Genomic DNA, 27,219 nt, shown 5'->3' with positions numbered 1-27,219 from the left:
CCCCCGCCTCTTGATCTGGCTGCCATCCATTATCACATTATCTTCCAATTAAGTCACTGCCACCATCAAATCAAAACAGTGACTTAGAAAATTGTTTCTTTAGGGCATTTCTTTGTCTTCAGTGAAACAGCCCCAAATCCTCACTCCTTCTCTGACTGCTTGATTGGCACCCTCACCTGCATCTAACCCTGGAGGTAAATGTTTACTTCGGCTGGGGCAACAAGGAGGATTACATTGCTGGGAGAAGTGATTATTAAGCTATTAATCAAGACTGCCAACAGAGACTTACATATCTTAGTAATAAATTGTGAAGACACCTAAGAATTAGCTACTTAACAAAACTGAATTTGATGAAAAGCCAAACTGACAAGCCTCTCCCCCCACATCCAGGCTCATTTTTCACCAACTATATGTAGGAAACTATGAAAATACCTCTCCAAGATAGCTGCCCATTCTGTACACTCAGAACAAATTGAGAGGGCCCTTTCTTACTGCAGCATGCTATTTTTCTGCAAACCTCCCACTCACTATAAGCCAGAACAGCCTTCAACTACTGGAAACTAGCTAGCAGCCCAAACTGTAGCTTTCTCACACCAAATGGCAAATTAAATTCAGGAATCCTCAGAGGAGCAATCAAGAGGTTTTTATAATGGACTCCTCTGTGCCTGCCCTACGGCAATGTTGGTACCGTAAAGAATAATCTGGCGGAAGAAGTCTACAAGGGACTCCAGGATATCTTTATCCTCCTAGGAATTCAAAGACTTTATTCACAACTTCTCTGAGACTGCCCATAATGGGAGAGAGGTGATTCCCAAAAAGGAAATCATGGTCTAGTTAAGAAAAAGCAGGCTATGCTGGGTGGCTGGAGTCTAGCCACAACTTGGATATTAAGATCACTTTCTTATCACCTACAGCCTCTGGTTAGATGCTCTCAGTAGCCCAGTGAGAAAGTAATGCTAAGCATTATGATCCTCATTTTCCACCAGAGGAAATGCAGGCAATGATAGGATATGTGACCTAGTTTATCAGCTGGTATGGGACAGAGCAGTACGGGAACCAGAGCCTTCTGACTCACAGTTTATACTCATTAAATTGAAGACCAGTATAACTAGGAGGGGGGGAAACAGTAATCTTTCCTAATGCCTTGGGGGAAAATGATCTTCATCCACAAATTTAACCAGCCTGAGAAATAGTCCCCAGCCCTTTGCACTTATCTAGGGTCATGGAGAAAAACTGGGAGGTAGAACCAAATTCCACTTGTTGTGTGATCTTTGATAGGAAATATAACTTCTCTGGGCCTCAGCTTTCCTCACTTATAAAATGTGAAGAACACTTTTCTTGATTATCTTCAGATTTATAGAGGCAACAAGATATAAAAGTACAGGTGCAAGTTCTTCAACAAAGCACCAAAGGCCCTTTATAGTTGTAAGCCTCAGTATGACCTGCCAGTCTGCTAATACACAATTACACGCTGGAGGCACAATTTAGGTTTTCATTATATTATTTTTTCCAAGGCATAGTTTCTTAGGAACTTGCTCTACTTTTGTTTTTCCCCCTTTAACCTAGGGTAACACATATAAACTCATTAGCCCAAAAAGTATAATTTTCATTTACAGCAGCCAACAGTCTGTGCTAAATGGCAAAATTCAAATCTCATTTACTGTGCATATCCCTTGTACACTAAATTCTACCATGAATAGGACAATGACGTGGCTCAGCACTCACAGAATGTGAATGATCTGAGGGCGTTAATTGATAGTTGATCTCAGGTAAAGCCAGGACCCTTTGAAGGCTTTCATCTTTTTCCAAGAATGCTTTATAATAACTTAAGCAAAGAACTCAGGTTTTGTAGCCAGGCCAATGTGGGTTCAAATTCTAATATAGGCTCTTGTTGGCCATTTGATCTAGAGCCATTCACGTAAGTTCTTGAGTCTTCATTTCCCTGTATGCAAATTGGGAATACAAATACATAGTTCACAGTACTATTGTAAGACTTGGAGATAATGTATGTAAAATACCTAGTACCCCAAGCAGGAGGTCATCATCACTACCATATTACTATTATTATTATGTGGACAATATTGTTTAATCCTCACAATATTAAGAAATACTTACTGTTTTCAACAGATGTAGAAATTGGATCTTAGAGGATTTAAATCACTTGCTTAAGATCAATGACTGAATAGTACCCTTGAGATCTGTGTTCTGTGAGAGCACACACTCAACACTCAACTATGCCATCATTGTTATGGTTAACGTTATTGCCTTTCCCTCAACTTTCTTACAGCGTACATCTGACAACAGGTCAGGGAAAAATCTGGAGAGCACATGATGCAACAGCTCACTCTCTGGATGGCATTCAGCAGTATGGGAAAAGAGCAGGTTACTGGAGTTAAGAGAATAAGTCTGCCTCTTCCGAGTCACGTGACCTTAAAGACGTCTTCTGCTGAGCTCTAATATCCTCATGTGCAAAGTGAGTTTAATCCTCAGGACTCCATGGCATAGCTTTAAACATCAAATATGGAAGTGTGTGTGACAATCCTTTGTGTAGTGTAAAATACTACATGATCATGTTTATGTGAATTGTTTTAGTTCATGGGCCGCTACCATGGGCCAAGTCATAAAAGAATGTCTATAGAAGCTGCTTTACCCTGTTGTAGAAAGTGAGGGAAAACATTTCTGGCTCCACTAAAGGAAACACCTACATCAGCTTTACCCCACTGTTAATGACACAGAAGAGCATCCAATCCAAAGTCTTATACCTGCATGTGCAGGATGTGAGTCCAAGTCTTACGAAAATAGTAAATGATAAACTGCTTACTCAACATATCTCCCCAAATCACAGAATACAGAGTTAACAATATAGGAGGTAGATGTGATTAGCCCTGTGTAATCATGTTATTTAAACATTTCCTTAAAGTCAACTCTATACAATGTTTTCATGGCCTCAGTATTGCCACCAATTTTCTCTTCCTGTCAATTACCATATAAAACTAGAAAAGATGGATTTGACTCTCCTAGGCACCAATACCCAAAGCTCTATCTTTCTGTCATTGAAAACACATAGAAGCTTGGAAAGTTAGGAGAGATTGATCAGACGGCAGCCAGAATGAGAGTTATTTGGCAGGCCTTACAATTCATGTAACAGCTGTGTGAGTACTTGCTCCTTGAGAAGCCATACTCTGGAGAGGTGGGCAAGAACTTACACCTGCATGACCTGGTTTAATTATCAACCTAATTAGTATTGACCAAAATTGCCCATCTTGGCTGATGAAAAGGTAGTTCATGTCACAGCTGGCCACTCAAAACAGGCCTCTTGTCTAAAGCCCCTCCTCAGGTTTTTCTGGGGATCAATGTGCATATTTCAACTTCTTTCCAATGAAGTACATTGGGGTGTACACACTACAGGTGTGAAGTCCTAACTTAGTAAAGGGAACAATTATCTTGTGGTATTTGTGACAGGGTTCTCTGTCTGCAAGAGACTAGTCTGGTAATAACAATTAATGGAATAACCTATGGACTCCCTGTGTGAGACACTAGATGGACATGTACAGTACTGCAGGGTATAAAACAAGGTATCATCATGCATGTTAAAGTATCTAGTATACTAACAGATCTTTAATTGTGGGAGCTGAATAATGTTCTTCTGAAGACTAGGAAAAACTATGCTCTGCACCCCTCCACATAAGACCATATGGACAGATAAGCACCATCACCACATGATAAACTACAGGAGGGCAGGGCTATGTCCATGTTGTTCAGTATTCATCCCAGGTGCTTAGTACAAGTGGCTGGCATACTGCAGGCTGTTTATCAACACTGATGAATGAAAGAATTCAGTAAAGGTAAGCTAGCTATCCGGAATCAGAGGCTAACATTTGGAGTAATGTACCAGTTCTTGAGAAAGAAATTTGTTCTCACCTGCTTTATTTAGCTTTAATTTTTTATCCAAGCATTAACTATGTAAGAACTTACCAGGGCATAGAAAGTATTGTGGGCATAGTGAGATTTCCAGTTGGCTTATGAAACTGATAAGAGAAGATCCCAAACACTCACTGTGAGCTTGTCTCTCAAGCCTCCTGCCCGAATCCCAGCTTCAGGTGGTTGTATCTACATGGCAAGGTCTTATTCTCACAACTGCTCTTACTACATGGATCCATTGTACCAATTTCTTTCTTTTTTTTTTTTTTTAAATTGTTTTTTTCAACGTTTATTTATTTTTGGGACAGAGAGAGACAGAGCATGAACGGGGGAGGGACAGAGAGAGAGGGAGGCACAGAATCGGAAACAGGCTCCAGGCTCCGAGCCATCAGCCCGGAGCCTGACGCGGGGCTTGAACTCACGGACCGCAAGATCGTGACCTGGCTGAAGTCGGACGCTTAACCGACTGCGCCACCCAGGCGCCCCTGTACCAATTTCTTATTCTCACAACTGCTCTAACTACATGGATCTATTGTACGAATTTTTTTTAGGCAATACAAATTTAAAAATAAACGTCAATACTACAAACACATTGAGACTAAAAAATTTGACCAAGGTGGTGTAAGAGTTGGAATGAAATATTTAAGAATAGAGTTTAGGAGCAAGCCTTTCTTTTGTTTGTTTGTTTGTTTGTTTGAAAAATGTAGTAGTAGCTGAACTTTTCCAGCTTAAGTTAATATTGGTCAGCTAGTTAATCCCTTATTAGACAGAGTTCAGACTCTATAGTTAAATCTAATAATTATGATTATTATGATCTATAGTATTTACCCATGATTAATAATATTCTGCTCACACATTAATATGTGAATATTTAGAAAGTATTTCTTCTGTGTGAAATGTTCACAATCATTGAAAATAATTGTTTGCTGTCAGAAAGACTAGAGAAGATAAATAATCTTTAAATGCTGATAATCCAATTCTCTAAGCCAATCTTCGCCTTCACTATACCCAAGAATGCTTATGCAATTTTCTTGCTAAGAAACCAGGTAATTTCAGAACTTTGGCATGCATAGGATTCTCCAAGAGGGCTGCTTAAAATGCAAACTCTCTACCCATAAGACTCCCATTTAGTATCTCTGAGAACAAGGAGCCCAAGACTATTTTAAATCATCATCCCAATGGATTCTGATTCACTAGGTTAAGGCCTAGTCATGGATTTATTTTTTCACTGCCTATTTATTCTAGTCATAATTTTGGAAGACAATCAATTCATAAGTGTTCCAAAATTACAGTCAGAAAATTATGGAGAAAATTAATATGGGATGTGTATAAAGGGAGTAGGAAAAGAAGAGTCTGGGACAATTAATTGTTCCTTCTTAAAGAGCATGGGACTTGCATAATTTAAAAAAGAATGAAACTCTTTTCAGAGAGAGTTTTGCTTTCATTTTTTGCTCCAAAAACTTAGCTTTATTTGGGGCTGGGAAAGAGTATTTTGCCCACCAAAAGATTACAAAGAATTGGGAGAGACAATCAAGTAAATAATTGTATAATATATAAGAAAACAGTATTTGAAAAAGGAGATTTACAATAAACATGTGTTGAATAAAACGAACAAATGCCTTAACTAATGAGTAACTATAGTAGCTTACGGGAAGAAATATATTTTTACAGATATTAGAATTTTCCATTTGATAAAGCTGTGTTAATACTAACTCTGGGATCCATTCTGTGAAACTATATTAAAGGTGACAACACATCTATTTTAAGTTTTTAGCTAGTAGTCCTTTTATACTAAGTAGCAGAAACTCCAATTAAGAGTCATTAGCATTGGGGTACCTGGGTGGCTCAGTCACTTAAGCGTCCGACTTAGGCTCAGGTCATGATCTCGTGGTCCGTGAGTTCGAGCCCTGCATCGGGCTCTGTGCTGACAGCTCAGAGCCTGGAGCCTGCTTTGGATTCTGTGTCTTACTCTCTCTCTGACCCTCCCCCCATTCATGCTCTGTCTCTCTGTGTCTCAAAAATAAATAAATGTTAAAAAAAATTTTAAGAGTCATTAGCATATGCACACATTAAAAAAAAAGACAAACATAGACCACAGATTTACAAAAGTGAGAAGACCAAGAGTAGGTTTTTTTTGACTTTAGGTACAGCTGGATTCAGGTGCGAGCACAAAAGTTGCTTTTTTTTGGGGGGGGGTTCTTTTCTTTTCTTTTTCTTTTTTCAAAATTCCAGCTCTCCTATCTCTCTACTCCACTTTTCTTTGCCACTCCATTCTCAAGCAAGCTAGCCTCCCTTTTCTTGGTGACAAAAAGGCTGCCATTAGCACCAGATTTATAACTATCCTACTAATACTTTTAGCAGTAGAAAGAAAACAAAGCACTTCTATTCTGATAGCTCAACAAACTTCCCTCCAAATGAGCTCTGATTGGACCTGATTAACATGATACAGGCCACACTTCCATCCCTGAATCAATCACTGTGGCCAAGCACATGGGCTTAGGCCTGAGACACAACTACCCCTAGAATCAGAACGTGGCTAGCCACATCTGAACAACATGAACTGAGAAAGGAGGAATGTTAGTTCTCAAAGAAAACTTAAGGTAAGATTCACTATATACAAGTCTACTACAGATACTGTCAAACCAAAACCCCACTGAACCAAGAGAAATGGACTTTATAGAAAAACTCATGTAAGAGAGTAAGTGCATTCTTTGTGGCATTCCTGGGTCAGAGGCATGTATAAATACCTTTGTAATTAAAAAAGAATACAATAGTGACAAAATACTTTTCAAATGTTAAGAGCATTCAGTTTGGGATGGTTCTTTGCAATCCTACATTGAGACAGGATAAAGGTTCATACAATTTTAGACCCAAAAGGACCTTAAAGACTACGTAGTCTCATTAACCACGTTGCAGATGAAACAAGAGAAAATTTCATCATTTGGTTCCTTTCTACATGTCCATTTCTATCGCTTACCATTTAATCTTTTTTTTTTTTTTTTTTAACTATCTAACCCTCAACTGTCCAATGCAGTGGCCATGTCACTGCAGAGCACTTGAAATGTGGCTAGTTTGGATTGGGGTATGGTCTAACAAGAAAATACACAGAGAATTTCAAAGACTTAGTATGAAAAGGTCATGTAAATTCTCTCAGTATTTTATAGATTACGCACGGAAATGATAATATCTGGGATATATTGGGCTAAATAAGATACATGAATTAATTTCATCTATTTCTTTTTACTTGTTTAATGTTACTAGATAATTTGAAATTATATATGTCGTGTTTGCCTATATGACTCATATTTGTGGCTCATGTTAGGTGAACACTGTTCTCTCCACAACTGCCTTTGAGTAGCTAGAACATGCCGTACTCTTTCTAATCTCATGGTTACTGCACATATTGTTACCGCTGCCTGGAACACTCCTCCTCAGGTTCTGGCCTAAGGCATCCTCTTAGGAAGACTTTCCCTGACAGTTCTGTGCCCTTGTACCTGTTCTCACAGCTCATTGCCATCACTGTGTTGTTACCATTTGCTTAACCGTCTACCTGCCAAGTCCCTTGAGATCAGGCACCAGGTCTTCCTTGCTCATGGCTGTTTCCTGAACTCTGGGCCTGGCGCACAGTAAGCGCTTGGTAAGTAGTTACTGAACTGCTGGAGAAGGGAGGTTAAGTTACTGTCTTAGTTGTCCAAGAAATGTGTCCCCCCTCTCCTCCAGGAGTAAGAAGTGTATCCCACACAAATCTTCCCGAACTCAAGATCGTTTTCTTCACTCCTAAATGGAAGAATTGGTTCATTTGTATTTTTTTTCCTCGAAGGTGACACAATAGAGGGGTTTTGTCATTAGAGAATCGAGACGCTCCTTTGATGCAATCACAGTAGCAGGCTGCACAGCTAATAGATACTTCAATCAAATGGCTTGTGATCTAAGCATCAAGACAAGCAGCTATCATAACATTTAAAACAACCCTATATTTACTTTCCAGCTTTTTAATTATAAAATCAATGGAGTGTTAATGATTTAAGCATTAGCTTGCTCACTGGGAATTCCCAAACTCCTCTTTTTGAGGCATAAATTTCTAAGTTGCTCAATTTACCCAATTTATCAGAACAGTTTCCATTAGAACATATGAATATTTAATGAAAAGAAAACGGGCACAAGCCACTTCCCTTAAGCATCTAACGACTTACCGGAATAAATGAAATATATTAATGAAACACCTCATTTCCTATTTCCATCATGGAACAATCATCTGCAGATGTCTCTAAACATTGTCCCTTGCTTTACACTAGAGCTGGATTTTTGTTGTGTCTATTTGGTTGCAGATTTTTGCTTGTTTATTGGGCAATCAAGGGACATCAGCAAAGTAAAAGGGTGTATCCCTAGATGTGAACCACTGCAAAAATATTTTAAAGTTTTCTCAAACCTGTCACACTGTTTATTCATACCAGACCCAGTGTGAATGAAATAAATGAGATATGTGTGTGTGTGTATGTAAGAGGTTGGTTCACACATCACTGTGTGCCCTGAATTTTGTAGCTTGAAAAGTGACTTCACATGCTTTATCGCATTGTCCCTCAGTGAAAGTTATCATTATTTCCAGTTTACAGAGGAATCAACCCAGGATTGGAGAAGTAACATGCTTGCCCCAGTACCAGGACCAAAACTTGGTGCAAGAGTTAAAATTTTCTCTCTTTGCTCTTCCCAAAACCTTCCTGATATATGAACATCTTAAAAAGAATTTGCTTTCACAAAATTTCTAGTTGCCATCTTGATTTTATTATTTGCCTCTTTTTCATTCAACCCAGAGTGCTTGGCAAATAGTAAGTACTCATTAAATGTTAGGTATATTATTATTCTTTCTTTTAAAGTGAATTACTAAATAGAAATCAGAATTCTTTAAAAGCTGGATTCTGTCGCACTAAGATTTCACTGTATTACTGTCTTTTTAAGACATGTAACTAGACTTTATCCCATGGCTCCAAATTTGTATAGTCTGTCTCTCTATGGTTCTATGATGCTCTAAGGCAAAAGGCAAATTCTTCTAGTAATGTCAATAGCAGAGGTCCTTTAGAATTGTCCTAACTTAAAGCCCTAATTGTCTCACTAAAGCCACTATAATGGTGTCAATTAGTACTAATTCTTCTTTCTGGGCCAGTGGGATGGTAAATTTCGTGCTCTTTGGTTTCAAGTGATGTTGATTTGTCTATTTTCACCAGCTTTTTTCATCTTTCTAATTTTTTCACTTTCAATTTTTAACTCTTCTCTTTCCACAGAAGAGCACTTAAAACCTACTTTCACAATCCTCTAAGAATTTCCTTGATCCCCAGTTCCTGACAACGTCATCAGAACTGAAGAGAGGCCCTGAAACAGCATTTTCCATCTACAGAAAAGACCACCTAAATTTTTTTTTTCATTTTGCCTAAAAACACCGTGCGGTTTTTTTTTTTTGTTTTTTTTTGTTTTTTTTTTTTCATGTAGATAAATGGATCCTAATCACGGTACTCTAACAGCAGCATTTGATCTTCTGGTTCAGGTTAGATGTACATTCACCCTGTAGCCAGTCTGGTTTGACCAAAAAGGAACAAGATTCTCCAAGTGGCAGCCAAGCAGAGAAATCAGAGACCAAGAGGGAACACTAAGAGGAATGGGACCAGAAAGCTTTGGTTTTAGAAGCTTCTCATTTCTCGGGCACCTGGGTGCCTCAGTCACTTAAGCATACAGCTCTTGATTTCAGCTCCGGTCATGATCTCACGGTTTTTATTTCGTGCCTCGAATCGGGTTCTGTGTTGACTGCATGCAGCCTGCTTGGGATTCTGTCTCCCTCTCTCCGCCCCTCTCCTGCTCTCTCTCTCTCTCTCTCTCTCTCAAAATACATAAACATTAAAAAAAAGTTAAAGAAAAGAAGCTTCTCATTTTTTCAGTGAATGTTAGAGTATCTGATGTGTGGGGAAATAGCACCAGAACAGTCTTCCCTCTCTAGAGTTGTAGAGCATAGGGTTTTAGAAATGAAACTCTGTATTGCGTACTTCGTCACTACTGACAACTGGCTGTAATGGCCTGCTTTTGTTACCACTACTATTAGTTTGTTACACTCATTTGTTATAGCTACTATTAGTTTGTTACAGCCAGTATTAGTCACTTTATTACAGATAGTTTGGTGCCACATAACTGTACCAGTTAGCTCATTGTTGCCAAATGATACTAATACTTCATTGGCTATTTACAATAAGTTTATTTCTGGCTCACTAAAATCCAAAACCAGTGTTTGTAATCTGCAGGCATTTCTCTTCTACGGAAATGGAGGTTCTGACATCTGGACTCGTTCCCTCCTGACCAATGCTGCCCACTGTTTGTGGCTAGACCCCAATCACATGGTCATACGTGTAGCAAGGCAGGATGGTATGTAGTCTGCTTATGTGTCCACACACACACACACACACACACACACACACACACACACGTGTGCGTACATAGAAACAAACAGGTTTGGGGAACAGTTAGAAAATTTCTGCTACAAATTTTTCAGACAAACCTTGATTTGAATCCTGGCTCAACTGACTATGTGTTCAGGAACATGTAACTTAAACTCTGGTAAGATAAGGATTATGATATTTTTATGTGGTTGGTGTGAGGATAAATGATATAATAATAACACATTTCTAACGTCTCTGAGGTGTGACGTAACATCCCAGCCTTTCCACACTATTTCATAAAATTTTTACAATCCACCTATAAAAGTACATCCTATTATCATGTCTACTTTATAGACTAAGGTTGTGCTAAAGGAAGAAATAGCCAAATGTTCATGCCCCTCCTGTATCCTGCCCTATATAATGTGATTTTATGGTAATTCTAATGAAAAGATGGAATCCCTACCCGATGAATCTGGTTTGGCCTTATGACTTGCTTTAGCCACTAGAATGTGGCAAGAATGAAACTGCCAGTTCTGAGCCTGGACTAGCCTAGACTACTAGCAGTTTTAATTTTGTTTTATTTTTTTTCTTGAGAGCCAGCACGAGAGAGAGACAGAGACAGAGACAGAGACATTCTTAAACAGGCTCCCCACTCAGCCCAGAGCCCAATGTGGGGCGCTACGTGGGGCTTGATCCCACAACCCTGGGACCGTGACCTGAGCTAACATGAAGGTCAGACATTCAACCGACTGAGCCACCCAGGCGCTCCAACTGTTTTAGAGCCTCACAGCCACCCTGTACGCATGTCTAGGCTTGCATAATGGAGCACATGTATAGAAGAGCCAGGTCACCTGAGGCTATCCTAGCCTCATCCATGCTCCCAGCTCACTCGACAGCTCCTCACAGATACCTAGGCTAGCCAAAATGAAACCAGCCAACCTGACCCGGCCCACAATAACCACCTAGGCAACCAGGCTTATGAGTATTTGCCTACTTTTGTGTGGATTATTACACAGCATTATTTGTGGTAATAAGTAATTAAGGCAGAAGTTCTGAGAGGCTGCATTATCAGCTTAAGGTCACATAACTAGTAAGCAAGAGAGCCAGGAGTGGAACCATCATGTATGTCCTTACATGCTACTAAGATAATTATCTTGTCAAACTGGTTGAAGTGCTCAACAAATAAAAGCCGTTAATATTGTGCTCTATTATTAAACTCTACAATCCAGGGCAAACTAGTATTTGCCTCATCAATGTCAGTTGCTCACACCGTTTTCTCCAAAACTAGCAGTACGCCTGACATGCAGTATGTCTTCAGTAAGTACTTATTGGATGAATCACTGGAGGTTGGCTACTCAGATCAATCAGCAATAAGCATGCCCTTGAGGGGCTGAGACTCTGAAAGGGAAGACCAAATGCAGATGTAAATAGTGGTAATATAAGATGCAAACGGTCAAATACCACAGGGAGGGAAGGAATCGGTAGAGTATTCTCGAAATTCAGAAATAGGAGAAATTACTTACTGCATAGGAGGCAGTAAGTATTTCACTGAGAGGATGATGTCTGATTACTATCTTCACCGCAAAGACTTTGAATATATAAAGATTATAAGCATGGAGCATTCCAAGCATGGGGATATCAAGAACAACGCATGGAGACAAGAAACTGGGGGGTGGGAGGGAAGGAGGGTGGGTGATGGGCATTGAGGAGGGTACCTGTTGGGATGAGCACTGGGTGTTGTATGGAAACCAATTTGGCAATAAATTTCGTATTAAAATTTAAAAAAAAGAAACAATGATAGGAACACATGGAAACAGTGAATGGTTTTTTCCATTGGGTGAAAAATAAATTCAGACTACTTTATGAATCAGAGTTCATGGGATCAAATCCCTACCCGACAATAGATTCTGACACTTAGCTGCATCTGGTTCTAATTCCTATCACTTAATTCATCTCTTCCTTATTCATTCACTGATTCTTACTTTTATTTATTCTTCCTTTCAACATTCTTTATCTAAGAACATAGCAAAGTAGCATTTCCAAAGAAGGGAGAATTAGTTTCATCTGCTATTTTAAAATGGAGTGTAAGATTCTGAAAGGCAAAGGCCACTTTTACTCTTCTCTGATTTCTCAGGCACCCATCACAAAACAGTGCTCAAATGTAAGCTGAAGACACAAACATACAAAAACACCAGCGGGCTTTAAATTAATTTAAAGTTGATTACGGGACAACCGACCCTTTGTCCCCATAAGATGCTCAGTTAATGTCCATTATCAGTTACCTCTATACAGCTTAATTATACTTCTCATTAGATAAATCTATATATTAATGGGAATCTTTTATGTCCACTTACTGTGCTGGGCATCAGGCTGAGGAAGTTGTCTAAGATAGGATCCTTGTCCTCACAAGCACAGAGAGGCAAATGCCAGTGACTGTTTCAGGCTCTGAGGGTCCTACAGTGAATGAGTCTGGACCTTTTCAGAGAGCTTCCAGCCCAGAAAGGGAATACCTACAAAAAAGAAAAATGCAATTTCAAAAACCTTAATACAATTCCTAAAAGTAACACATGCCACAAGATAATAAAATAATGCCATATAACGGGAAGTGACCATGTCTAACTTCTTCAAACAGGAGCTTAGGAAAGACTGTCTCAAGAATTTATATTTAAGCGTCATGGGACGATCTGAAGACAAAGTATTCCAGGCAATGTGAGTGGCAAATGCAGAGGCCTTAACTCTGGAATAAACTCAGTTATCCTATGTACTTAACTATTTCAAGTGAAGGAAGTACTTTTTATTTTTTAAATATAATTTATTGCCAAGTTGGCTAGCAAACAGTGTATACAGTGTGCTCTTGGTTAGAAAGAGATACTGGCGTACTAACCAGTCAGTGATTCAAGTTCAGAGCTAGCCACACACTCCAGTGAGACAATCTCACTTCAAGCACCTTCAGAATGAGCATGCACATGTAGAGTGTGAGTCTGCCTGCTCTGTTAACCACAAATTATCCTTGGCTGTCAACCATGAACTGGAGCCCACCTGGCCTAGCTTCCCTTCTAGCTCTATGTCATGCTGTCAAGTTCTTGGCGCCCCTGGATGCCTGTGCTAAAATGGCAATCATGATCATTGCAATCTTTCCGCCCATCCTACCCACCACATGTCTCTCCCTGACCAGAGTCTCCTCAGCACCTCAGGGCCATCAGCCAGCATGCTTTTATCCACAGACGTAAGGTGATGTGTGTTCAGCCTTCTGCTACATCAAATTGTTGGTGGTTATCACCCCAGGAAACAATGTGTTGATCAAGACAAATGAAAAGAATTTCATTTAGGAGTTTTGTATTAAATGCCTACTGAGATCTTAATTGAAATTTTTATGTTATCCATGAAAAATTATCTATAGAGACCTATCTATCTCAGCCCGCAACAAGGACATGGGGACACGTGCTTTACTTGTCAGACTTTTTTTTCCAACTCTCATCCCTCCTCCTTTGTCACCGATCCTGAGTTTATTTATTTCTTTAAATTTTTTTTTTAACGTTTATTTATTTTTGAGACAGAGAGACAGAGCATGAACGGGGGAGGGTCAGAGAGAGGGAGACACAGAATCCAAAACAGGCTCCAGGCTCTGAGCTGTCAGCACAGAGCCCGACGCAGGGCTCGAACTCACGGAACGCGAGATCATGACCTGAGCCAAAGTTGGCCGCTTAACCGACTGAGCCACCCAGGCTCCCCCCAATCCTGAGTTTAGAGTGCAAGTAAGGCAGTCATGTTCCGATTTGAGTTCCCTAAGTGTTTTTACCTAGCAATTGGTCTAGGTGCCTAGTTAAATCACAGTACCAAAGAGCTAATAATTTCCTAAAGGGGACAGAGCCAAATTAGAAGCAAGAGGATAACATTTTCCCCAGAAACCTCAGATTAGGTGTGCTTTCTACTCATTTACCTAAGTGGCTGTACTTTTGCTATCAAAACACTTATGACACTTAATTGTTGTAGTTTGTTGGAAGATCCATCTTTTCTGTTAGAGTATTAAGTCAGTAAGGATAAAAATTGTACTGATCTTGCTTATCACACTACCCCCAGTGTCTAGCCAGTGCTCGGAAAATTTATATTCAAAATTTGTTGAATTAACAAATAAATGAAGCAACTCTTCAGAAACACTTTCTCAATTGAACACAAATTCAGGCAAGGACTCTAGTGCTGATAAATTCCTCCCGCCCATCACAATTTCTGAACGTCACACATCACACCCTATGCCAAGAACAGTAGCTGCGTCTTGGTGCATTTTTCTTTAAGACAGCTCGTGAGGAAAAGTTTCTGTAGGTACATGTACAGTGTAAGGTGTTATGTGCTATAAAGTGGCATCTATGGAAAACTATATGCCTGAGTAGAATCATGTCTTCTACTGCTCCCTTCATAGTTGTATTTCCTAGCAGCTGTATTCAGGACTAGCTTTTCCGGGGGTGGGGAGGGAGGCAAGGATCTTTATTCGTGCCACAATGCCCTCAAAGGGTACAAGAGATCCTCTGTAAGTAGAGGACTCACAAAATGTCTAGGAATCCACAAAGTTGTACAGACTAGGAACTACCCAATCCTAGGGGTATTATGCACCTTGTAGTTGTCCTAAGTTTCTCTATTTATTAGGACAATTTTAAGACAAATGTGAGTGGTAAGTGCTCTAAAAACTCACCAAAAACATCAATTTTCTAATAGATGGAAATAAAGGTCTTGAGCCACCCTGTGAATTTGTGTACCAGATATCCTTCCAACAAATTCCTCTGGGCTTCAGTTGGACAGGGTAAGTTTCTTTTCATTCCAACTAAGGAATTCTACCTGATTTATAAACATCATCATTAGCTATTTAATTCAGCTTCAAAAAAAAAAAAAAAAAGGAAACCTTCACGTTTTCCAATCAGCGTCCAAGAACATCAAACCTTGTTCATTTTAATAATAGAGTAGTACTGTTGAAATTAAAAATAGTTATATGTCATATTTGTACATTTTACATATATGATCTCATGTAAGATTTACAATAACTCTGAAAGATAAGTGCTAAGATTATTGCCATTGTACAGATGAGGAAACTAAGATTGTCTGAGTAAAATAACTTTCCCCAGAGCCACAGGCAGTAGGAGGTAGAAGGGGGATCATGTGATACCGAGCTTTGTTTCCCTCCCCCAACAAAGCCCTTCCTCTTGGACCTGAAAGCCACCTATTTCTGCCTACTCAGCCTGAATGAGATCAGGGATCACATGCACAGACACCTGTACCCTCAGTGTTGATATACCATGATTGTCCCTAATCAGCAGCAGGTTACCAGGCACCCAGCTGCAAGATGAATAGCACATTGAGAAGATGAAATGATTAGAAGGAAAATTAAGTGACCCATTTTACCTGCAGAAGTATGCCTCAGACCTTGCTCTCTTCCATTACCTTTCTCTCAGGAACAAGAGTCTTATGTTTTCAACACTGTAACAGATTATACTTCCACCAAAAAAAAAAAAAATTCTCACTATTTCAATGACATCAAAGTTTGCTATGTGAAGGCCAATTTTTCACTAGATCTGATGTGAATGCTTCTAACGAAGGATCCATTTAAATTTTTGCAAATGATGCCTCCAATCTACCCTATACCAATGCCTTTTTTCCCCAGGGTATTTCTTAAAAGGTGTTGGCTAAAATGAAGTCAACTGAGCTATCATCAAACCCTCATACAAATCATACAGAATTCTTAGGGTTAGACTGATAAATCAGCTTGTTAATATCCAGTTAAAAGATCTTTCACTTGGGTCTTGTCCTTTTTTTTGTGCTCTTGCCTAGATTTTAAAAATGTCTTTCTCCCTGTGCTTACATTTCAAGTCCCAGAAGTTCAGTCTATTCAGCAATGTACTTGTCCATGCCTTATACCTGAAACTACATAAACACACATGCACACATGTCATGTGCACACATATATCCCCTTGTCTGAAAAACCATTTATTTCAGAGTTCATAGTTTCAGTGCTTTAATCACTTAAGATCTCTTGAAACTAGTATCTTTAAAATTTTTTAAAAATGTTTATGTAATTTTGATAGAGAGACAAAGTGTGAGCAGGGGAGGCACAGAGAGAGAGGGAGACACAGAATCTGAAGCAGGCTCCAGTCTCTGAGCTTCAGCACAGAGCCTAACATGGGGCTCAAACATGCAAATTGTGAGATCACGACCTGAGCCAAAGTTGCACACTTAACTGACTCAGCACCCAGGTGCCCCATCTTTTTTTTTTTTTTTTTAATTTTCTTTAAAAGAGAGGGAAAAAGGGAGAGGAAGAGAGAGGGAAAAGAGAATTCTAAACAGCCTCCACACTGTCAGCACGGAGCCCAATGAGGGGTTTGATCCCACAAACCTTGAAATCATGACTTGAGGCGAAACCCAGAGTTGGATGCTTAACCAACCACCCGAACACCCTTAAAACTAGTATCTTGCAGAAGAAATTATTGGGATATAAAGAGACCATTTACTTCAGATATATATGAATAGTAATCAGTAAGTATGCCTAATATTTATCCTAAATCACCTAGAAAAGTGCATGTAAATGCTAATGGAAACACTAATTTAGAGAGACAAACAGATGAGAATATCAAGCAATCAGGAAAATTAAAAATGCATAAGTTTTCAACTCTCACCCCTTGCTTTGGTCCATACAGTGTTTAAAAATAATCAACTCTAAAGAAACAAACCAGGAGAAATTACTCTTAATTTTGAGGTTTTGTTTCCTCTTAAAAATGTGAAGATCTGGGGCGCCTGGGTGGCGCAGTCGGTTAAGCGTCCGACTTCAGCCAGGTCACGATCTCGCGGTCCGTGAGTTCGAGCCCCGCGTCAGGCTCTGGGCTGATGGCTCAGAGCCTGGAGCCTGTTTCCGATTCTGTGTCTCCCTCTCTCTCTGCCCCTCCCCCATTCATGCTCTGTCTCTCTCTGTCCCAAAAATAAATAAACGTTGAAAAAAAAAATTTAAAAAAAAATGTAAAGATCTAATACTACTGGACAGCTATCCCTGTATGGTAAAAGCTGGAAAAGAGACATTGCTGCCTTTACAAGACCGCACACTGGGAGCATCTAAGTGGCTCAATGGGTTAAACATCTGACTCTTGATTCTGGCTCAGGTCATGATCTCACGGTTCATGGATTCAAGCCCCACAATGGGCTCTGCACTGACACTGTGGAGCCTGCTTGGGATTCTTGGGATTCTCTCTTTATCTCTGCCCCTGCCATGCTCCCTCACCTGCATGCTCTCTCTCTCTCTCTCTCAAAATAAGTAAACTTAAAAAAAAAAAAAAGACTTCTTCCAGCACACTTTCCACGGTCCCCACCCCTCCTAATCCTATATACAATCTATTCAACTTCATCAATTCCCCTTCCTGTGTGGTCCCTTGAGGCATGAGGTTTTTTAGTCCCTAATCTATCCCTTCTACCAAAACTTGTCTTCAAATCTTGTCCTGTACCCTCCATATCTTGAAAGCTTGGTATCAGATTTAATACTCCCCATCCCTCACCGTCTGTGTTCCCGTTGGTGCCAAATCCTTTGAGGGCCACTTCTAACAAAGATCTTTTCTGCCCTTTCTTTAATTCCAAAGCCTCCACTCAGTGTTTCCACTATGGCTTACCCCAACTACTCTCACAGAGCACCAAAGAAACATGCCACTTCCGGGTTCCCTTGTGTCCTCCAACCTACTGCTTCAGTGCCCTGATTTTGGGAGTCTGTTGCCTAAAACTTTGTTTCCATCTTTGCTTATAAAAAGAACAAACACCATAGCCTGGCATCTTCCATCACCTTCCTCACCACCCCCCAATACACCTGCCACTCTCGCCTCCCAATTCAACACACACTCACTCTCTGCTTCAGTGACATGGAATTAATTATTTGCCATCCCGTGCTCCTGCCACTCTGCCTAGCAACTCATCCCTTCCTTTCTCTTCTCTCATTCCTATCTCCTATCTCTAGGAGAGATATCTCCTCTCTTCACCTTCTTTACATACTAGACAACATCCTCTCAGAAATATCATATTCATCATGAAGTATTCCCTCACACCCCTCATTGGAGGTACTCTCTCCCTCCTTGCATCCTTTTGGCTCTTGGCTTTTGTATATGTAACTAGCTCTCATACATTCCCTTGTACTCTGGGTCACATGTTCTCATTGGAGCATAAATTCCTTGAGGCCAGGTACCAGGTTGTAACATTTCTTTAACCCTTCAAAATGTAGTGAGCAGCTTGTTCACAGTAATAGTAAACTCCTAAGCACGGACTCAGTTGTGTGTGCAGTGTTTAACATTTTACAAGCATGCCCTCTTTGTTCCTCATCTCTCATTTTACACAAAAGGAAAATGAGCCTTGGAGATGCCCAGGGAGTAGCAGAAGGTACTAACAGTAGCAGATGCCAGAACCAAGGTTGAAAATTAAGGTGCGTCCAAGAACAAAGAACATGCGCTACTCAACTTGACTCCAAGTCAATTTTGTTAAGTTATTTAAAAGTAGTCATAACACTCAACAAAAATTTTAAATACCTATGCATGTTAAACAAATGGAAAAATAGACATGAAGCTGTATATAGTCTTTTAAAAACTGCTTCAGAATATTTTCCACATATTGGAAAATTTCTGGCTGAAAACAATGTAAAATACTGTAAGTTCCAACTCTAGTATCAATGTCAACACTTATGACCTAATTAGTTAAGAGCGGCTTAAATGAAAATCCATCCTGTAGATGCAATGTCCTGACAAGATCGCACACATAAATTAATGATAACTGACAGGTCATATCCAAAGGGAAATAAGGGAGTTAGCTCATCAAGTAATCCACAGGCATTAGGGAAATGATTTTATGAGCAGGTAAAAACTTACAAAGGGAGAATAGAACATTGTTAGAATATATTCTTACTAAAGATATTGTCAGTCAAAAGACATGTATTATATACTACAAGAAGAAAATGAGATCTTACTCAAAAAAATTCAATTAATTTCTTTGGGAAAGTAATGAATCCTAGATGGCTATAGCTGGAAAAATCATCATTGTATAGATAAGGGATTAAGAAAGTGGGAAATGACTTCCTCAGAGCCATAAACCTAGTCAGATTTTAAGGTAGGCTTGAAACACAGGTTGTAGGATTCCTAATGCATATGTCACCATGAGCTCTTCCCAGTGTTCTAATACCTAAATGTTCTGAGGACAGCCCTTCTTCACTATTAGAAAAACATGCAGGGGTGCCTGGGTGGCTCAGTCAGTTAAGCCTCTGACTCTTGGTTTTGGCTCAAGTCATGATCTCATGGTGCGTGGGATAGAGCCCTACATTGGGGCTGCACTTACAGTGCAGAGCCTGCTTGGGAGTCTCTCTTTTTCTGTCCCTCCCCTGCCTGTGCATGCATGGGCGATCTCTCTCTCTCTCTCTCACACACACACTCTCTTTCTCTCTCAAAATAAATACACTTAAAAAAAAGAAAAACATGTTATTTGGGTTGTGGGATTTTTAATTTTTTTTAACGTTTATTCATTTTTTTTTATAGAGAGAGACAGAGCGTGAGTGGTGGAGGGGCAGAGAGAGGAGACACAGAATCCGAAGCAGGCTCCAGGCTCTCAACTGTCAGCACAGAGCCTGATGCGGGGCTTGACCCAAGAACCGTGAGATCATGACCTGACACAAAGTCGGACGCTGAACTCTCAGAGCCACCGAGGCGCCCTGAGTTGTGGGATTTCTTTTTAATGGTGTAAGTCACTATGAAATCATTCATAGAACTTTTCTCACCACCCTGGTTTTCTTTCCTCTCATTCCGTCCTTAATCCGTTTCCATAAATTTCTTGCCTCCACCACCCCACCCAAATTGCTGTTCTCCAGGCCACCAAGAGTTGCTAAATCCAATGACAGCTTGTCCGTCAACTAACCTGGTCTCTCTGCATGATGGACACAGTCTACCAGTGGTACCATTACCAGACACTCTGCCCCACACTCTTACTGGCAGCCTGGACATTGGAAATAGGTTGGTGAGCACAAGGATAGTAGAGGGACACAAGAAGGTATGAATGGAGCATCCACAGAGTCAGGTATTATATCTATTTTTAGGTGGGATTGTTCAGAAAATAGGGCACTGAATTCCACATTTGGTCCCTCCAAGCATTCTCCTGACACAACATTGCTCCAAGAGGCAAATCTTTGACTTGCTCTCATTTTGCTTTAAATAACCTAAGTGCAGAACCTCTTTTGGTCCCCTCACAGAGACTATTTCATCATGAATAGACCCAACTTCACTTCCAGAATTTGAGGACACTTCAGATTAGCCCCCTGAATTTTCACATATATCTCAGAAGATAGCCTATAAGGAAAAAGGAATCTGGGATCAGATAAACCTGGATTTGAGTCACAGAATCTTTTATTCCAGAACACTTTTTTTGAATTTTTTGAATTTTATTTTTTAAAATTGACATCCAAATTAGTTAGCATATAGTGCAACAATGATTTCAGGAGTAGATCCCTTAGTGCCCCTTACCCATTTAGCCCATCCCCCCTCCCACAATTCCTCCAGCAACCCTCAGTTTGTTCTCCATATTTATGAGTCTCTTCTGTTTTGTCTCCCTCCCTGTTTTTATATTATTTTTGTTTCCCTTCCCTTATGTTCATCTGTTTTGTCTCTTAAAGTCCTCATATGAGTGAAGTCATATGATTTTTGTCATTCTCTGACTAATTTCACTTAGCAGAATACCCTCCAGTTCCATCCATGTAGTTGCAAATGGCAAGATTTCATTCTTTTTGATTGCCGAGTAATACTCCATTTTATATATTTCACACACCTTCTTTATCCATTCATCCATCAATGGACATTTGGGCTCTTTCCATACGTCGGCTATTGTTGATAGTGCTGCTATAAATATTGGGGTGCGTGTGTCCCTTCGAAACAGCATACCTGTATCCCTTGGATAAATGCCTAGCAGTGCAATTGCTGCATTGCAGGATACTTTTATTTTTAATTTTTTGAGGAACCTCCATACTGTTTTCCAGTGTGGCTGCACCAGCTTGCATTCCCACCAGCAATGCAAAAGATATCCTCTTTCTCTGCATCCTTGCCAACATCTGTTGTTGCCTGAGTTGTTAATGTTAGCCATTCTGACAGGTGTGAGGTGGTATCTCAGTTTGGTTTTGATTTGTCTTTCCCTGATGATGAGTGATGGTGAGCACTTTTCGTGCGTCAGTTGGCCATCTGGATGTCTTCTTTGGAGAAGTGTCTATTCATGTCTTCTGCCCATTTCTTCACTGGATTATTGGTTTTTTGGGTGTTGAGTTTGGTAAGTTGTTTATAGATTTTGCATGCTAACCCTTTACTGATATGTCATTTGCAAATATCTTCTCCCATTCTGTCAGTTGCCTTTTAGTTTTGCTGATTGTTTCCTTCGCGGTGCAGAAGCTTTTTATTTTGATGAGGTCCCAGTAGTTCATTTTTGCTTTTGTTTCCCTTGCCTCTGAGACATATTGAGTAAGAAATTGCTGCGGGCAAGATCAAAGAGATTTTTGCCTGCTTTCTCCTTGAGGAGTTTGATGGCTTCCTGTCTTACATTGAGGTCTTTCATCCATTTTGAGTTTATTTTTGTGTATGGTATAAGAAAGTGGTCCAGGTTCATTCTTGTGCAGGTCGCTGTCCAGTTTTCCCAGCACCACTTGATGCAGAGACTGTCTTTATTCCATTGGATATTCTTTCCTGCTTTGTCAAGCATTAGTTGGCCATACGTTTGTGGGTCTATTTCTGGGTTCTCTATTCTGTTCCATTCATCTGAGTGTCCATTCTTGTGCCAGTACTATACTGTCTTGATGGTTACAGCTTTGTAATATAGCTTGAAGTCTGGGATTGTGATGCTTTCTTTTTTTTCTTTTTCTTTTTCAAGATTGCTTTGGCTATTCGGGGTCTTTTCTGGTTCCATACAAACTTTAGGATTATTTGTTCTAGCTCTGTGAAGAATGCCGGTGTTACTTTGATAGGGATTGCATTGAATACGTAGATTGCTTTGGGTAGTATCAACATTTTAACAATATTTATTCTTCCTATCCAGGAGCATGGAATCTTTTCCCATTTTTTTGTGTCTTCTTCAATTTCTTTCATCAGCTTTCTATAGTTTTCAGTGTATATATTTTTTACCTCTTTGGTTAGATTTATTCCTAGGTATTTTATGGTTTTTGGTTCAACTGTAAATGGGATCAAGTCCTTGATTTCTCTTTCTGTCGCTTCATTGTTGGTGTATAGGAATGCAACTGATTTCTGTGCATTGATTATATATTCTGCAACTTTGCTGAATTCATGAATCAGTACTAGCAGTTTTTTGGTGGAATCTTTTGGGTTTTTCCATATGGAGTATCAGATCATCTGCAAAGAGTGAAAGTTTGAGCTCATCCTGGCCAAGTTGGATGCCTTTTATTTCTTTGTGTTGTCTGATTGCAGAGGCTAAGACTTCCAATACTATGTTGAATAACAGTGACGAGAGTGGACATCCCTGTCTTGTTCCTGACCTTAGGGGAAAGCTGTCAGTTTTTCCCTGTTAAGGATGATATTAGCAGTGGTCTTTCATATATAGCTTTTATGATCTCAAGGTATGATCCTTCTATCCCTACTTTCTTGAGGGTTTTTTATCAAGAAAGGATACTGTATTTTGTCAAATGCTTTCTCTGCATCTATTGAGAAGATCGTATGGTTCTTGTCCTTTCTTTTATTGATGTGATGAATCACGTTAATTGTTTTGCGGATATTGAACCAACCCTGCATCCCAGGTATAAATCCCACTTGGTCGTGGTGAATAATTTTTTTAATGTATTGTTGGAGCCGGTTGGCTAATATCTTGTTGAGGATTTTCGCATCCATGTTCATCAGGGAAATTGGTCTATAGTTCTCCTTTTTAGTGGGGTCTCTGTTTGTTTTTGGAATCAAGGTAATGCTGGCTTCATAGAATGAGTTTGGGAGTTTTCCTTCCATTTCTATTTTTTGGAACAGTGTCAAGAGAATAGGTGTTAACTCTTCCTTAAATGTTTGGTAGAGTCCCCCTGGGAAGACATCTGGCCCTGGACTCTTGTTTTGGGGCAGATTTTTGATTACTAACTCGATTTCCTTACTGGTTATGGGTCTGTTCAAATTTTCTATTTCTTCCTGTTTCAGTTTTGGTAGTGTATAGGTTTCTAGGAATTTGTGCATTTCTTCCAAATTACCCATTTTATTGGCATATAATTGCTCATAATATTCTCTTATTATTGTTTTTATTCTGTTGTGTTGGTTGTGATCTCTCCTCTTTCATTCTTGATTTTATTTATTTGGGTCCTTTCCTTTTTCTTTTTGATCAAACTGGATAGTGGTTTATCAATTTTGTTAATTCTTTCAAAGAACCAGCTTCTGGTTTCATTGATCTGTTCTACGGTTTTTTTGGTTTCGATAGCATTAATTTCTGCTTTAATCTTTATTATTTCCTGTCTTCTGCTGCTTTTGGGCTTTATTTCCTGTTCTTTTTCTAGGTCCTTAAGGCGTAAGGTTAGGTTGTGTATCTGAGATATTTCTTCCTTCTTTAGGAAGGCCTGGATTGCTATATATTTTCCTCTTTTTTTTTTTTTATTTTTTTTCAACGTTTTTTTTTCATTTTTTTTGGGACAGAGAGAGACAGAGCATGAATGGGGGAGGGGCAGAGAGAGAGGGAGACACAGCATCGGAAACAGGCTCCAGGCTCCGAGCCATCAGCCCAGAGCCCGACGCGGGGCTCGAACCCACGGACCGCGAGATCGTGACCTGGCTGAAGTCGGACGCTTAACCGACTGCGCCACCCAGGCGCCCCTATATTTTCCTCTTATGACCGCCTTTGCTGCATCCCAGAGGTTTTCAGTTGTGGTGTTATCATTTTCATTGACTTCCATATACTTTTTAATTTCCTCTTTAACTTCTTGGTAGCCCATTCATTCTTTAGTAGGATGTTCTTCAGTCTCCAAGTATTTGTTACCTTTCCAAATTTTTTCTTGTGGTTGATTTCGAGTTTCATAGCGTTGTGGGCTGAAAATATGCACGGTATGATCTGAATCTTTTTGTACTTACTTAGGGCTGATTTGTGTCCCAGTATATGGTCTATTCTGGAGAATGTTCCATGTGCACTGGAGACGAATGTATATTCTGCTGCATTAGGATGAAATGTTCTGAATATATCTGTTAAGTCCACCTGGTCAAGTGTGTCATTCAAAGCCATTGTTTCCTTGTTGGTTTCCTGATTAGATGATCTGTCCATTGCTGTGAGTAGGGTGTGGAAGTCTCCTACTATTATGGTGTTACTATCAATGAGTTTCTTTATGTTTGTGATTGATTTATGTATTTGGGTTTTCCCACATTTGGCGCATAAATGTTTACAATTGTTAGGTCTTCTTGGTCTATAGCCTCCTTGATTGTGATATAATGCCCTTCTGCATCTCTTGATACAATCTTTATTTTAAAGTCTAGATTGTCTGATATAAGTATGGCTATTCCAGCTTTCTTTTGCTGACCATTCTCATGATAGGTGGTTCTCCATCCCCTTATTTTCAATCTGCAGGGGTCTTTAGGTCTAAAGTGGGTCTCTTGTAAACAGCATATCAATGGGTCTTGTTTTCTTATCCATTCTGTTACCCTATATCTTTTGAATGGAGCATTGAGTCCATTGATGTTTAGAGTGAGTACTAAAAGATATGAATTTATTGCCATTATGATGCTTGTAGAGTTGGAGTTTCTGGTGGTGTTCTCTGGTCCTTTCTAATCTTTTGTTGCTTTTGGTATCTATCTATCTATCTATCTATCTATCTATCTATCTATCTATCTCCCTCCCCTCAGAGAGTCCCCCTTAAAATTTCTTGCAGGGCTGGTTTAGTGGTCACAAACTCCTTTCATTTTTGTTTGGGAAACTTTTTATCTCTCCTTCTATTTTGAATTGCAGCCTTGCTAGATCAAGAACTCTTGGCTGCATATTTTTCTGATTCAGCACACTAAATATATCCTGCCACTCCTTTCTGGCCTGCCAAGTTTCTGTGGATAGGTCTGCTGCAAACCCGATCTGTCTTCCCTGGTAGGTTAGGGACTTTTTTTCCCTTGCTGCCTTCATGATTCTCTCCTTGCCTGAGTATTCTGGGAATTTGACTATGATATGCCTTTTTGATGGTCGGGTTTTGTTGAATCTGATGGGAGTCCTCTGTGCTTCCTGGATTTTGATGTCTGTGTCTTTCCCCAGGTTAGGAAAGTTTTCTGCTATGATTTGCTCACATAACCCTTCTACCCCTATTTGTCTCTCTCCCTCCTCTGGGACACCTATGATTCTGATGTTGTTCCTTTTTAATGAGTCACTGATTTCTCTAATTCTTAACTCGTGCTATTTTGCCTTAATCTCCTTCTTTTTCTCTGCTTTGTTATTCTCTATAAGTTTGTCCTCTATATCTCTGATTCTCTGTTCTGCCTCGTCCATCCTTGCTGCCACTGCATCCATCCATGATTGCAGCTCAGTTACAGCAGTTTTCATTTTATTCTGGCTATTTTTTATTTCTTTTATCTCTGCAGAAAGGGATTCTAATCTATTTTCGACTCCAGCTAGTATTCTTATTATCATGATTGTAAATTCTGGTTCAGACATCTTGCTTGTATCTCTGTTGGTGAATCCCTGGCTGTCGTTTCTTCATGCTCTTTCTGTTGGGGTGAATTCCTTCGTTTTGTCATTTTGAAGGGAGAAAAGGAATTAATGAGGTAGAAAAATTGAAATTAAAAAAATCAAAATTAAAAAATATTAAAATTATAAATTAAAAACACACACACACACAAATCGAACAGGTGCTGCTAGATCCTAGGTGTGTTTGGTTCTGGGTGTTGAAAGTGGTTTAACAGATTAGAGAGGAAAAAAAAAGGAAATCATTTGAGAATTTGAAAAAATGAATACACTGAAGTAGACTAAAATGAGATGACGGGGGTAAAATAGAATTTGAAAAAATATACACAAAAGTAAAGGATATAGTAGAAAAAAATTAAAGAAAACTATTTTCAATAAAAATTAAAAATAAATATTAGGTTTTTCATTTTCTGTATTTAAGAAAAAAGAAAAGAAACAAAAAAAGAGAAAAAAGATAAAAAAAGAAAAAAGAAAAGAAAAGAAAAAAAGAAATCGTTTGAAAATTTGAAAAAGTGAATACACTGTAGTAGACTAAAATAAAATGATGGGAGCAAGACAGAATTTGAAAAATTTAAATAAAAGCAAAAAATATAGTGATAAAAATTAAATAAAAATATTTTTAAAAGAAATTGAAAGTAAAAATTAAGTTTTTCTCTTTCTGCATTCAAGAAAGAAATGGGAAAGAGAAAAAAGAAAAAAAAGAAAATTGTTTGAAAATTTTAAAAGGTGAGTACACTGAAATAGACTAAAATAAAATGATGAAGGTAGAACTTGAAAAAATTTACACAAAAGTAAAAAATATAGTAATAAAAATTATAGAGATATTTTTAATAAAAATTGAAAATAAAAATGTTTTTTTCCTCCGTATTCAAGGAAAAGAAAAGAGTTGTAAAGGAGAAAAAGGAAAAGGAAAAAAAAATTGAATAGATGAACCTGCTAACAGATTGAAGTAGGACTGAAATTGCTTTGTTTTCCCCTAGAGGTCAGTCTATGTAGCTCTTTATAGTCCATAGATTAAGCCAGGGGTGAGGCTTGTGTTCTTGAAGAGCGAAGTTGGCCCAGCTGGGTGGGGTTGGAGTAACAGCTCTGCTCTCCACTAGATGGTTGCTAGCCTACTGGGGTGGATTGTTGCGGTGCTCATTGGTGCGCATGTGCATGCACAGGAGTGTTGAAAAATGGCGCCACCCAGCCACCCACTCTATTCTCCCAGATCAGCAGTCGT

At 39.2% G+C, this 27,219-nt stretch overlaps 1 protein-coding gene across 1 annotated transcript in view; it reads left to right on the top strand.

The window, feature by feature from the left end:
- The window catches only part of PRELID2 (PRELI domain containing 2), a 188,831-nt gene extending 179,458 nt beyond the window's left edge, over nt 1-9,373 (top strand). Inside the window, exon 8 of the transcript XR_002743631.2 lies at nt 9,201-9,373. The gene's annotated coding sequence lies outside the window, so the exon portion shown is untranslated. The remainder of the gene's footprint in view (nt 1-9,200) is intronic.
- Nucleotides 9,374-27,219: the final 17,846 nt, after the last annotated feature.

The sequence above is a fragment of the Felis catus genome, chromosome A1 (assembly GCF_018350175.1).
Source record: "Felis catus isolate Fca126 chromosome A1, F.catus_Fca126_mat1.0, whole genome shotgun sequence".
Taxonomy (NCBI): domain Eukaryota; kingdom Metazoa; phylum Chordata; class Mammalia; order Carnivora; family Felidae; genus Felis; species Felis catus.
This window is presented reverse-complemented; position numbering and strand designations above follow the sequence as displayed.